This window comes from Canis lupus, chromosome 29 (assembly GCF_003254725.2).
Source record: "Canis lupus dingo isolate Sandy chromosome 29, ASM325472v2, whole genome shotgun sequence".
NCBI classification, from domain to species: Eukaryota; Metazoa; Chordata; class Mammalia; order Carnivora; family Canidae; genus Canis; species Canis lupus.
Window position 1 is genome coordinate 28,598,139 of NC_064271.1, and position 13,769 is coordinate 28,611,907.

The following is a 13,769-nucleotide window of genomic DNA, read 5'->3' on the forward strand; positions in this document are numbered from 1 at the left end:
GAAGCAATAAATAAAAAAAGAAAAAAGTAAAGGAAGGCCATAGGAAGTGGTTATATGGAAGGAAAGGACATTGACCCTTGAGCTAAGGGTGGTCAAGAACATTTGAGTCAAGGCCTTCTTGAGTGAGGGAGTGAGAATGTCCCATCACAAATGAAACAGATTTTGCAAAGGCCCCGAGGCACAAACAAACTTAGCACGGGGAGAAGTTAGGAAAGGATATCAAAAGCCATTTCAAAGTGTCCCCAGGACCCAAGTCATGAAGGGCCAAGTAAGGATCTTGTTTTTAACTTTAACAACAAAGGAAGTCACTACAGTGCTCTGAGGAGGAAATGGTACTGATAATAATAATAACTGATTGGTACTTTTCCTGGGCTCGCTGTCATTGCTGTGCTGAGAATGACGTGGACAAGGCAAGCAGGGCACCAGGGAGATTAGTTGGGAGGTCTACTGGCTAGCCTGCTAGGGCTGCTGTGACAAAATACTATAGACTGGGAGGCTCAATAATAGAAATGTATTTTTCACAGTTCTGGAGACTGGAATTACAAGATCAAAGTGCTGGCAAGGTTTTTATTCTGAGACCTCTTCCCTAGGCTTGTAGGTGACTACCGTCTTGTTGTGTGCACACATGGCCTTTTCCTCAGTGTGTGTGCACATAGAGAGAGTGCGCACAGGTACTTCCTTGTGCCTTCCTCTAAGGGCACGATTCATTCCAGGGCTCTAACCTCATGACTTTATCAAATCCTAATCACCTCCCAAAAGCCCCAGCACTGAATATCATCACAACGGGGTCAGGGATTCAAACTAAGAATTTTGGAGGGACACAAACATTCAGTCCCTAACAGGAGGTTACTGCAATAACTCAGGTGAGAGACGGTGGGGGGCTCGTATGACGTGGTGTGGTAGTGAAAGATAGAAGTGAAGATAGTTTTAAAGGCAGAGCAGACTCAATGTGTTGATTGATCTCATGTGGGAGGTGAGAAAAAGAGGAGTTTTCAGCAAAGATGCCGCAGGGTTTTGGAGAGTCATGGTATTATTTCTTTTTTAAGATTTTATTTATTTATTTGAATCAGAGAGAGAGAGAGAGAGAGAGAGAGAGAGAGAGAAAGCACCAGCAGGGGGTGGGGCAGTGGGAGAGGGAGAAACAGACTCCTCTCTGAGCAGGGAACCTGGTGCGGGGCTCAATCCCAGGACCCTGAGATCATGATCTGAGCGGAGCAGACCCCCAACTGACTGAGCTTGCCAGGCACCCCTCATGGCATTATTTTTTTACTGAAGTTTTCAATATGGATAAGTAGAAGAACACAAACAAAAACAACTAAGATTCTTTGGAACACTGAAATTTGAAAACATTTGATCTAAGGATCTCAATTTATAAGTAGATGTGTAGGATATTTTCAATTCAATTCAATTCAATTCTGTTTGACACAATAGTTGGGTAAAACTGGCCGGGGATTGAAACCATCTAGCAATGCCCGTGGCAGTCTCGCAAAACTGAAGAACTATCCTGCACGGATTCCAATACTGGTCAGAAACACTGGTGCAGTTTCTTTTTTGTAGTATTTATTTTTTCAAATCTCATCTTGCACTTCAAGGCAATAGAAAACAGAGTATTTTACTGCCAATTCTTTAGGGCCTTCCCTCCCCTCCCCATTCAGTGAGGCTCTCAATGCCTTGAGGGCAGATGTGATCTCTTGGATTTCTTTCACATCCTCCTTGAGAGAATAGCATAAAATCCTTTATTTTGGTGTCTCTCTCTTGTCTCTTCCCTCTTCCTCTCTCTCTCTCTCTGTCATTCTCTTTTTCTCTCCCCATATGCAGTATATACTCTCATTTTATCCATTTCTTACTGGAGTTCAAGGAGTGATATATGCAAAGCTGATCCTAACCATGGTTAAGGACTGACTTTTGCTTTAAGGACTTAGCATACAGGACCTGATAAATAAATATTAGCTCTTAATAATGATAATAACAGGAGGCATCTAAAATGTCTCGACTGAAGCAAACAAATGCCTTAGTTAAAAGGTCTTCTAGCTGCCATCCCTTTGCCTATTCTCTTAAATTCAATCTTAATAATAGGATTTAAAAATTACTGTCAAGGGGCACCTGGGTGGCTCAGTGGTTGAGCCTCTGCCTTCCACTCAGGTCATTATCTTGGTGTCCTGGGATCAAGCCCCGCATCAGGCTCCCTGCAAGGAGCCTGCTTCTCCCTCTACCTGTGCCTCTGCCTGTCTCCCTGTGTCTCTTGTGAATAAATAAATACAATCTTTAAAAAGAAAAAAATAAAAATTACCTGGTTTCAAGTTAATAAAGTTTATTTTCTTAATCTCAACATAATCTCAACTCTTTAATATTTATTTCTTTATATTCTCTCACAAATCTTGTCCACATGGAGTTGATTTTTTATTAGAAATAATAATACCAAACATGCCTTATTCACTTAGAATCATTTTGTAAATACAGTTTCTTTTTTTTTTTTTAAATATTTTATTTATTATTTATTTACTTAAGTCACAGACAGAGAGAGAGAGGCAGAGACACAGGCAGAGAGAGAAGCAGGCTCCATGAACCAGGAGCCCGATGTGGGACTCGATCCCGGGTCTCCAGGATCGCGCCCTGGGCCAAAGGCAGGCGCCAAACCGCTGCGCCACCCAGGGATCCCCTATAAATACAGTTTCAATGTTTCTATCTGATTATCACAGTGATCATTTTAACAGCTGCATTACAGCCCATCACATTTACTGATAGCTCCTTCCTTTTGTGCTGGATAATTTGTTTCTCATCTTTAATTAGTTATGTCTGATATTTCTGCCTTGTCTTTCTGTCATCGATTCTTTTTATCCTCTATTATATACAACTCCTCCTCCATGGATTATTGTCTATTTGCTTGGTTTCTGACTATTGTGATTTATATATGCGTGCATCAATTCACCTATCCACTTTAGCTCTGATCAATGATAGTAGCTTGATCCTTCTAGCTTTTCTTCGATATTTATATACCTGGTTCCCAATAGGTGGTGCTTCAGATCTCTGTGGCTCAGGAAGGATTTGTTATAGCTTGAGGCATATGTGGGAAATCGGTGGGATGTTTCATGGTAGGAGAGAACACATATACCAGAATAATTGAAACGTTTTAAATATAAAAGCCACATATTTTTTCTTTCAATATTATGAAATATATCTTTACTAAATATTTATGTATTCACTAAATTATAGTAAATATGCTCCCAGGGTACCTGTGGATTACTTGGTGATAATAAAAAATGACAACTAAATAGTGTCCTCAATATTCTTCTCAAGAAAAGTAAACAGATCCACAGCAATCATAATATTACTTCATATGCCTAAATTAGGATGGAGTAATGCTTTTTTTAAAAAAAGATTTTATTTATTTATTCATTCATGAGAGACACAGAGAGAGAGAGAGAGAGAGAGAGAGAGAGAGGCAGAGACACAGGCAGAGGGAGAGGCAGGCTCCATGCAGGGAGCCCGACATGGGACTCAATCCCGGGTCTCCAGGATCACACCCTGGGCTGAAGGCCACACTAAACCTCTGAGCCACCCGGGCTGCCCTGGAGTAATGCTTTTATAGACGATGTGGTCTGGGTTCAAATAACATTTATTAAATGCAAAGAATTTGCTTTTGACTTCAAGGCAAAAAATAAATCTATCAAAGTTAAGACTCAATATAGACACAGGTCAGATTCCATTATGAAAACTCAAAGAATCCAAGCAAAGTAAGCTAATTTAGTTAAGGTTGTAATTAAACAGTCTGCAGAAGTAAATTTTATATATTTGATAAAAAGGAGGAAAAAAATCTATTCAACAAGCAAGATGAAATGTTTAGGAATTAAGTGTTAAGATTTATTTAAGGATCTACACAAAGAACATTTTAAAATGCTACTGAAACATGCAGAAGAAGACGAATATATAGAAAGGTATTTCACTTCTTTAATAGGAAAAAACTGCATCATAAAGCTGAGCTTCAATAAAAACAGCAGAAGCATTTGGGAATTATTTTGGAATCAGACAAGCTGGTACTAAAGGTCACATGGAAAAACAAAAAACAAGAATAGTCAAGAAAAATCTGGAGCAGTCACCGGGAAGACTAGCTCTTCCTCATATTCAAACGTATTTTAAATCTTCAGTAATAAAAACAGTGTGGTACCTGAATAGAAGGACAGATCAATGGAATTGAATAGAAAAAAAATAAAAGGAAATTTAACATACAAAGAAGGTGGCACCCCAAATCAGTAAGACAAAGGTAGATTTTTCAGTTGACCTGATATTGGGTCAATTAATGAGGTCTTAAGCAATGTGTAAATTGATAGCACATCTTGATATGGACCCTCTGTCCAGCTTCACTTCTCCCAAACCACCCCCCACTCATCCTCTAGACACTACTCTCCAGTAACATACTTGCACAAAAGCCTTTGTCACAAGTTCTGCTTTCTAGGAAACATAGACAAAGGCACTTATTTTATCTCTAACCTCCTCTTCTCCTGCCCATCTACACTCTTTTTTTAAAAAAAGATTTTATTTATTTATTCACAAGAGACATATAGAGAAAGACAGGCACATAGGCTAGTGTGTACAATTCCCCCACTAATCTCATGTTCTCTGCCTCTTGGATCCAAGGAAGGCCCAGGAAACCTGTGCTGCCATTTGGTTGCCCCTATTCTCCTTACAGCAAAAGGTTTACATTTAGTGTCTCTTCACCTTCAGGACATTTCTTTTTCTGGCTCTTTGTGGGATCTGCTGCTACCGTGCTCCTCCTGCACAGTATTCTAGATCTGCTCCTTCCTCCAGTGTCTACCACTCTGGGCAGGCTTCTCATTTTTATACAGCCTGGAGTTTTAACTCCTCTCCTGGTTTTACTAAAAATGGCACCAGAAATAAAATTTTAGGTGCTTTGCTTTCCTACTCCTGTATTTCTTGTTGCTTTTTGGATTATTTTCAGCAAGAGAAGAGATAAATGCTGACCTAATGTCATCACTACATTCCAAAAGGAAACCCTACATTTCTTGATAAACAATGGTGAATTTCCTCATTAATACCATTAACAAACATTTGATTCTACCTAAACAAAAATAGGCTTTTGGTTCAAGTACCAAAAGGGTTTCCTTATCAACATTACATTAGGAAACTCTTTTATGCCCACATGCTTATTACATGAGCACTATGTGCATAGACTATGTGATCTAGTCATGACAGATTAACTCAGGTGATCCACTCATGCACCACAGCCTATGGTCTCTCCTGTTCTTTTGCTTCCATACTCCAACCACAAGTATTCTTGCATCTAACTGATACTCTTTTCTCTTCAAACTTAATTTTCTCCCAATGTATCACATGTTCTTGGTTTACTTTCCTTCAGTATCCAACCTAGGCCCTCATATAACATTCATTTTAACAATTTCTTGGTAGTAGGTGATTTCCATAACCATCTGCTATATTTGCCCAAGAAAAGCCCAATCCCAGGTCAATCTAAATGTCTATTTTCTCTTCTCTGATACTGAGTACTGATAGAAAACTTATAGCACGTAACGAGGGAGACGTGTTACCAGCAGATAATTGGCTCCTAATCTCAGTCAAGCAATGGTTATGGTAATAATAACAATTGCTAACATCATTTATTCATTTATTTAAAGCTTTCTTATAGCAAGGAGAGACTTTGGAGTCATTTTGTTCATATTTGATATCCAGCTCCCTAATTTACTAGCTATATGACTTTAGATAAGTTATTCTACCTCTTGATTTCAGTTTTCTCATCTATAAAATGGAGAAAATAAGAGTACCTACCTCTTAGTTCTATTGGGAGTGTAGAATGAGATAATATGATTAAGGGATAAGACTGGTGTCACACACATAGTTTACACTCACTAAGCGGTAGCTAATGTCAGTGTAATTGCTACATATTTTTAAGACACATTTTTCAGACAGAAAACTAAGTCACAGAATATATTCCAAGGACTATAAATTCCATAAAGGCAGTGTCTTTGTTTGGGCTGCTATAACAAAATATCACAGACTGGGTGGCTCCTAAACAGTAGAAATTTATTTCTCACAGTTCTGGAGGCTGGAAGTCCAAAAATGGGTGCCAGCAGGGACAAATTCTGATGAAAGACCCCTTCGGGCTTATAGACTGTTGACTTCTTATGTGCCCTCACATGGCAGAAGGGGTTGGGGAGCTCCATGGGGTTCTTCCATAATAGCACTAATTCCACTCATGAGAGTTCTGTCTTTATGACCTAAGCACCTCCCCACCCAAGCCCTACTTCCTTGTTCTATCACATTGGGCATTAGAATTTCAACATATGAGTTTTAGGGAGGCATAAACATTCAAACCATAGTGGGCAGTGGCTCTATTGCTACGTTTTGCCTCTTGTTGCTGAATATCTAATATTTTGCATAATCCCTGGCACATATGAGAGTCTGTTATTCAACAAATAGGTGCTAAATGAAAGAATGAATGAATGAATGAGCAAAGACACTTTCCATAGGTCACACAGCTAAATAAGTGGCAGAGCCAGTATTTGAACTCAGATTGCTTAGACTTGCCAGTCACATTTACTTCACTTTGCCTTCTATTACTCAAAGCAAGTCATAAGACAACTGGATTTCAAGGATTAGGAAAACAGACTACAGTTCTTACAAGAAGAGCTACAAAGATTATGTGGCCATAAGCAAAAAACCACAGACATCCTCTCCCATTTCCTACTCACATCTTTACCGTTCTCCTTGAGTCTCCTAGTCTCTTCATATATGCCCACTTTTGGAAAATAAGTGATTTCTAACTTTGCAGAGAAAGTGGAGAATCTCAGGCAGAAATTACTTATGCTTCCTGCTTCTACCTGCACTTAATTGACTGTAGATTGTGCCTCCCCTACCCCTATCCCCCTATCTCCCATATCCTTAGTGGTTTTGATACTTATATCTTTATTTTTAATTCCAGGATCAGAGATGTACAGGTCTTTCTCCTGAAAAAGACTTGTCTCTACCATTATACCTGTTCCCTCTTCTACTTTTTCCTCAAGAAACTCCCATCATCACTAAAATCTTTGAATAATTTATATTTCTGTTTTAAGTTTCATGCCATTTTATAAACATGCAGATATCTTTTCCATCTTTTTTGGGGAAAACCCTTTATCTTTTGTTTTTAGTCACATGAATATATTTGCAAAGAGATGTCTCCACTTACTATCTCTTTTTCTTTACTTTCTCTTGATGTCTCAACCCATCACCAATTTACACCAACATTTTAAAAAACACAAATTGTTTTCACCAAAGTTACCCATGACTTCCTAGTTGTTTAATGGATTTGCTTGAATCGTTACTGTATGGTTCATAATTCTTTCACTAATTTCTTTTCTCTACTCATGTTTTAAATGTTGGCTTAAATTAACACCTTTAACAACTTTGCCCATGACTGAAACAATATGACTGCATGCTGGATGATCTCATGCAGTCCTTGCTGTTAACCGTCATCATAAAGGCTGTATTATCTCTCCCATGTGCTCTTAGGCTCATATTCAACTCCCAAATGGACATTTGCTCCTAGATATTCTACTATCAATATATTAGTTCTCCATTGCTGTATAACAAACCATCTTAAAATATAGTATCTTTAAAAAACAATAATTAAAAAAAACCAATAATTTATTCACTCATGATTCGGTAATTTGGGGCTTAGCTGGCTGGTTGTTCTGCTGGCCTGGCCTGGGGTCATGAAGGTGTCTGCAGGCAGCTAATGGACTGGCTGGAGACTGGTTTGTGTTGAATGGCCCATTCATGTATTTGGGGACTTAGCTCAAAATGCTGGAATGGCTGGAACTCTCTCGCTTCATGTTCTCTCTGGTTCTCAGAAGCTACTTTCTTCACAAGGTGATGACAGCATTCCGAAAAGCTGAGAATAGAAACTGTAAGACCACTTGTGGTTGAGACTTGCCAAACACATGTTACTTCAGCCACATTCTCTTGGTCAAAGCAAATCATATGACCAGCTGTATTTCAAGAAGTGGGAAAATAGACTCCATGTCTTGTTAAGAAAACCTGCAAAGAATTTATATTTAAATGATTACATACACCTTATACTTAACATTCCCCTAACTGGTATTTATCATCATCCTTGAATTTTCTGATACTCCAGAATTTTCTGTTTTAATTCATGCAGTCCCCAGGTGAGAAATCTAAGAACAATGATCAACAATCCTTTGTTTTTCAAGTCCAGTCTCCAGGTTCTGTCAAATTTATCATCTCACTTTCTCTCACATTCTTATCTCCTTAGCTTCAAGCCTATGCATCTTCAAACGGAAAGTCCAATTCTGCCTTTATAATCTACTCTTACTATTCCTGCTAGGGTGATCTATCGGAGGTGCAAAATGATCAGCATGCATCAAAGTAGATGTATATCCTTTTTAAATAAAGTTATTTTTGTTGTCTGGTACCTGAATCTCATTCCTATGATTGGTTGGTTTTATATCTTCCTACTGCAGCTAGAAAGAATTATCATTGTTTACCCAGCCCTTGGTTGTTGGGCTGCATAACCATAACCTGGCCAGCCCCATCAGACATGCCTACTGCAGACTTTGAATCCAAAGCAAAAAGTGGCAGCCACATCCAGTCTCCTAGGAAATAGTGCCAGGAGTGGCCTCCAGAGTCCAATGCCAAGGCGCAGTGGTAGGAGTTCCAGTGTCCAGTCATCAGATATAGGGCATCAATATTTTTGCCCAGTTTTATGTCATGGCACTGCTGTCTTTTATTCCTGCCTATTTTCTGAGCCTGTTTCCAGTCTTCTATGTAATTCTGTGTAACACTCAATGGTTTTTGGATATATTGGGCTTTTTGTTTCTCTTAAAATTGGCCAGAGTTGATTTCTGTTGCTTACAAATCAGAACTTTGTATGCTTCCAACGTTGTTGCTTCACATATTTTAGTGAATCATTCATGAACTAATTTTGAGTAAACATTTATTGAATGAATTATTGAACCTGGTTTCTGACTTCCAGGGGCAGGCCATCTATGAAGGGAGAAGAGACTCAAAAGCATGAAAAAGTTCCATGATATTGTTGTCAGTATTTTGGAGTTAGATAAATTATAACTGACTTTATGACGTGCTCTCTGGGCTTTGGTAGATGTTCTATGTTGGTGCTGTTAGAGAAAAACCATTATATGGGCTTGGCCCTTAGGGCAAGCAGTTAGGAGATTTCAAGGACAAATAAAATTAATTTAATTTTTTAAAGATTTTATTTATTTATTCATGAGAGACACAGAAAGAGAGGCAGAGACGCAGGCAGAGGGAGAAGCAGGCTCCCTGCAGGGAGCCCGATGCAGATCTATCCCTGGACCCCAGGATCACACCCTGAGCCAAAGGCAGATGCCCAAACACTGAGCCATCCAGGCATCCCTAAAATTATTTTAATTTTAAGAGAAAGACAGTAGTGCTCTGTTTTATTAATAAAATGTTGTGTAGGAAGTATAATTTAATCAACTAAGCGTTACACTATTGCACAATGGCAAGAAAAATAAGTGACTACACATTGTGCCACTCTTTCTCTTTTAAATTGTAACAAATTTACTCTGATCCAATCGTCTTGGCACAATCTAGTTAAAATCCAAAAATTAATAACCAACATTCATTAGTAATTCTAGATGGCATTATGAAATGTCCAGAGGTTTGAAGTAATCTCATTCTATGTCAGTTGATTCCTGCTGAGCTAGATCTTCATTGGTAGAAAAAAATGAAGATACATGGTACTTGTTGCTAAATGAATGCAACAAGCAGTAAGTTTAATAGTGTTCAGAGAACTTTTGCAAATAGTGCCATTCCTTTTTCATTCCAGACTAATATTGCCTTTCTATTCATTATGCTTTTGTTTTTTGTTTTTAAAGATTTTATTTATTTATTCATGAGAGACTCACGCACACAGAGAGAGAGAGAGAGAGAGAGAGAGGTAGAGACACAGGCAGAGAGAGAAGCAGGCTCCATGCACCAGGAGCCCGACATGGGACTAGATCCGGGGTCTCCAGGATCAGGCCCTGGGCCGAAGACAGGCGCTAAACCGCTGAGCCACCCAGGGATCCCCCTATGCTTTTGAATATATATATATGCTGGTAACATTTTATGAACTGGAGAGATCAGAGAAAATTTATTAGAAATTTATTAGAAATTCAAGAAATCCGAGCTGGGTTGTGACACATTACAAAGATTTAGATATGGATATGCAGAGAGACAAAGGAGGTCGTTAGTGAGTAGGGAATGGACTGGGTAAGATATATGGATGAGAAACTGTATTTGGCATGGTAGAGTGGAAATAAAATTCCAGCTCAGTTGAAGAGTATTAAAATCATGCAGTAATTAGAGAAGGCATTGGGGAAGGTAAAATTAAGGATAAGGAATTGCCGTTGACAATTTGTAAGTGGAGAAGGAATGGATGTCGTGTCTAGAACGATCAGGTCAACAGTCCTGTGCATGACGGATGGAAGTGAAGAGATACTGGAGTCAAAAATGGTAGGTAAGGTGGTTAATGCAATTATTACCTCATACGGTTATTGAATTATCAGCTCACAAGGATTTGGCAGTGAATCAGGTAATAGGAAGGAAAAAAGCAGAGAATTTTAAAGATATCATGAAGCATAAATTTGCAGAACTTAAACATAGGACATGGAAGTCAGGAGACAAATGAATGAGAGTTAGAAAGTTAGTAGTTTGATGGTTTATCAATATAGAGAGGCATGGCCTCACTAACACAGGTGAAGTCAGAAGAGGATAATTTTAAAGAAAAAAAAAGACAAATCTGGTTTGTCTTTGGCAGATACATTGACTTTGAACATCCAAGTGGAAATGTTCAAGTTTCATTTGTATGTTATAGCCTAAAAGAGACACTCAAGGCTATAAACTATCCTCAGAGTGAAGATGGTTTGGTGTGGGATGAATGAACTAATGAGAAAAGTAGATCTCTGGAAATGGCCTTGCAGTGGAGCTAGGAGGAGAAAGAAGAAAGCGAAGAGGACTGAGAATGAACTCTCCAAGAAACAAACAAATAAACAAACAAACAATGGAGAAGTAAAAATGGGCCCTGGATTTGGAGAGTTAAGCAAGAATAGATACATTAATAGTACCAAATGCTAGTTCAGCATTTTCCAAATATCCTTGAGTTTGTTGCATTTATGCCATAATAATTATCTATGGCTAAAGAAAACCTTCCTAATTAAATATTTGCTATATGAAAAAATTTCTGTGGGTTAGGAATTCAGGAGTAACTTAGATGCAATGTTTTAGCTTGGTGTCTCTCATGGGGTTGCAAACAAGATGGCAGCTGAGGTTGTAGTTATCTGAAAGCCTGACCGGGGCTGGGGGCTTTGCTTCTAAGATGGCTCAGTCACATGAGTAGAAAGTTGGCACTGGCTGTTGGCAAAAGACCCTAGTTCTCCACAAGGATCTTTCCACAGGGTACTTAACTGTCCCTGAAGCATGGCAGTAGACCTCCTCCAGAGTAAGTGATCCCGAAGAGAAAACAGGAGGAAAATCACAATGTTATTGGTGATCTAAGCTCAGAAGTCCCACTCCAACATTTTTTACAATACCCTACTGATAAGACATGCCAGCACTATTCAACATCAGAGAGGACTAGACACAGGTAGTGAATAGCAAGAAGGGAGAATCATTGAGGGGATTTTAGAGGGTATCTTAGCAGGAGGTAAGGATCATTGAGGGTATCTTAGAGGTTGGCTACCACAACGTGCCTCGTCTTGTCACTGATCAGAAACTTAGAAGTATTTGGTCTTTCCTATAAAACTAGTGACTGCTAACAAATCAAGTTGATGGAAAAGTTCCTAAAATAATGAACATACCATATCTTTTGTAATTAATTCTTTTCTTCTTCCTGGTCCATTAGATTTCTCCATCAATATATGCTCTGAACTTGTAACTTGGAATGCAGTATTATGAAATAATTGGTGAAATCCATGGGGTCAGTAACCATTCGTGAACATTATCCCCCTTAATGAGATACTTAATGTAAAGCAGATGGATTAATGATGTTTCCTGGATCATTTGTTGATTATTAATTCTTGCTTTCCTTGTCTTCCCAAGGGATGCATTCTGCTTTAAAGGCAAATTGATTTTTTACATTTTTATTGTAATTCTATGTGTATTCCTTTATCATTTTAAATGCTCTTCCAGTATGATAAATAAGCAAGGTCTACATTAATTAATTAATTAATCAATTAAATTAATATTTAGTGAAAACACAGATGGCATTTTCACAATAGGCCATTCTTCTCAGATTTGAATGTGTAGAAGAATCACCCAAGAAACTTGTTTATAGATGCAATTTTCAGAGCCCTACTCACAAAAATTAACTCTTTAGGTTTGGAATAGGGCCCTGGAAAGAGAATTCTGAATGAGTAGCCAAGATAATTATGAAATAGGTGGATCCATGGAATTATAAAGACCTTCTTCTTAGGAAAAACTTTCATTAGCTTATAATGCTTATATCCAGCATTTGGCAGAATAAATTGGAGAGAATAAAAAGTTTCTGAGAAAAGTAGCTACCAAACAGTTCTTAAAAGAATATACTTTCAGCAAATACATAAAGGAAGAACAGAACTTTCTATAGTTACTAGACAAGGCCTGAAGAAAGAGGTACCATGCAAAGCAGCCAGGTATGGAAAATACTAGCATTTCTAATTATAAGGGTTAAATTATTTAGCATGAAGTGCTTAATACAGTAACAGTCGCCCAGTAAAACTTTCATAAAATGTTCTTGATGATGATGATGATACTATAAATTGGATCATTCAGACTGGACCAGACTGGACCAGAATGTATGTTATTTTCTTGGAAATAGTGGTTAAAGATGACCACCCATTAATCAGCGAGTAGAACTAAACATTGAAATCAGACCCTATTGTGTATATAGTCTTAATAGTTCACAATATATAGGTATGAAGAGTGAAGTGTATATAGTTCTTAACTCCATGAGTTCAGACTTCTTCAAAAAATACCTAGCTGCTTCAAGAAAAAAAACACAAACAAGAAAAACAAAGGACGTCTGTATCAGTTTCCTAGGGCTGCTGTAACAAAGTCCCATAGACAGAATGGTTTAAAGAACAGAACTTTAAGCACCTCACAGTTCTGGAGCTAGAAGCCTGAGATCAGGGTGTCAGTAGTGTTAGATCTTCCTGAGGACCAAGAGGAAAGAAACTGTTGCAGGCCTCTCTCCTTGGCTTGTAGGTGGCCATCTTCTCCCTATATGTGTCTGTGTGCAAGTCTCCTTTTCGTATAGGACACCAGTCCTATGGGATTAGGGTCCACTTTAGTGATCTCATTTTATTATTTTTTTAATTTTTTTTTTTATTTATGATAGTCACAGAGAGAGAGAGAGAGAGAGAGGCAGAGACATAGGCAGAGGGAGAAGCAGGCTCCATGCACCGGGAGCCCGACGTGGGACTTGATCCCGGGTCTCCAGGATCGCGCCCTGGGCCAAAGGCAGGCTCTAAACCGCTGCGCCACCCAGGGATCCCTAGTGACCTCATTTTAACTTGATTACCTCTGTAGAAGTACCAGGGGTTAGGATTTCAACATATGAATATTGGGAAGGACACAATTCAAGCCATGACAACCTCTCTCCACTCTCCTTGCAGGGTCTTGTTTTCTTTATAAGCTTTCAGATTGGGATTGAGTGTCCCTAATGAGTAGGCTTAGCATGGAACACACACACACACACACACACACACACACACACACACGACAAAGATGTCAAAGCCTGC

General features: G+C 38.6%; 1 long non-coding RNA gene across 3 annotated transcripts in view; it reads right to left on the bottom strand.

Annotated features, from left to right (window-relative positions):
• LOC112650792 (uncharacterized) overlaps positions 1–6,200 on the bottom strand; it is a 34,452-nt gene extending 28,252 nt beyond the window's left edge. Inside the window, exons 1-2 of one of the 3 annotated variants that reach the window (XR_007407141.1) lie at positions 5,800–6,059; positions 2,998–3,054 (exon numbers count right to left, since the gene is read on the bottom strand). This is a non-coding gene — a long non-coding RNA (uncharacterized LOC112650792). The other 2 variants (XR_007407140.1, XR_003130448.2) reach the window with 2 other exon arrangements.
• Positions 6,201–13,769: the final 7,569 nt, after the last annotated feature.